This window comes from Belonocnema kinseyi, chromosome 8, assembly GCF_010883055.1.
Source record: "Belonocnema kinseyi isolate 2016_QV_RU_SX_M_011 chromosome 8, B_treatae_v1, whole genome shotgun sequence".
Taxonomy (NCBI): domain Eukaryota; kingdom Metazoa; phylum Arthropoda; class Insecta; order Hymenoptera; family Cynipidae; genus Belonocnema; species Belonocnema kinseyi.
Window position 1 is genome coordinate 981,149 of NC_046664.1, and position 1,012 is coordinate 982,160.

The 1,012-nt window shown below is 20.1% G+C and overlaps 1 protein-coding gene across 1 annotated transcript in view; it reads left to right on the top strand.

Annotated features, from left to right (window-relative positions):
* LOC117177779 (proline-, glutamic acid- and leucine-rich protein 1-like) overlaps positions 1-1,012 on the top strand; it is a 51,352-nt gene that overhangs the window by 21,800 nt on the left and 28,540 nt on the right. The gene's annotated exons all lie outside the window — the stretch shown is intronic.

A 1,012-nucleotide genomic window follows, 5' to 3' on the forward strand; every position in this document is an offset into this window, starting at 1 on the left:
TCTAGTTTGAAATAGAGAATTTTTGAAAAAAAATACTTTTCAGTTGATTCAGGGAATTTTCCAAAAGAATTATGATGCTTTTTTAGACCTGGATTAAAAAAATAAATACAATGAAGTATATTCTGAATTGGATAAGAGAAATAAAAAAAATTTTTATTCAGGTTTTGGGCAAAAGAGTTTTATAAAAATAATTATAATTCTGATTTGGAAAAGAAAATTGTTGAAAAAATGATATTTTTTTGAATTTCAATCAAGTATTTTTTAACCTTTTATATTTAATTTTGAATTGGATCATGACATTTTCAAAAAAACTTATATTTCAGATCTGCTACAAAGAATTTTCTAAAAATTATTATAATTCTAGTTTGAAATAAAAAATTTTTGAAAAAAAACTTTTTAGTTGATTCAGGGAATTTTCCAAAAGAATTATGTTGCTTTTTTAGACCTGGATTAAAAAAAGAAGTACAATGAAGTATATTCTGAATTGGATAAGACAATTTTTGAAAAAAATAATTTATTTAGGTCTGGGACAAAGAGTTTTATCAAAATAATTATAATTCTGATTTGGAAAAGAAAAATTTTTGAAAAAATGATATTTTTTTGAATTTCAATCAAGTATTTTTTAACCTTTTATATTTAATTTTGAATTGGATCATGACGTTTTCAAAAAAACTTATATTTCAGATCTGACACAATAAATTTTCTAAAAATTATTATAATTCTAGTTTGAAATAGAGAATTTTTGAAAAAAAAAATACTTTTCAGTTGATTCAGGAAATTTTCCAAAAGAATTATTATGCTTTTTTAGACCTGGATTAAAAAAAGAAGTACAGTGAAGTATATTCTGAATTGGATAAGAGAATTTTTGAAAAAAAAAAATTTATTTAGATCTTGGACAAAGAGTTTTATAAAAATAATTATAATTCTGATTTGGAAAAGAAAATTTTTGAAAAAATGATATTTTTTTGAATTTCAATCAAGTATTTTTTAACCTTTTATATTTAATTTTGAA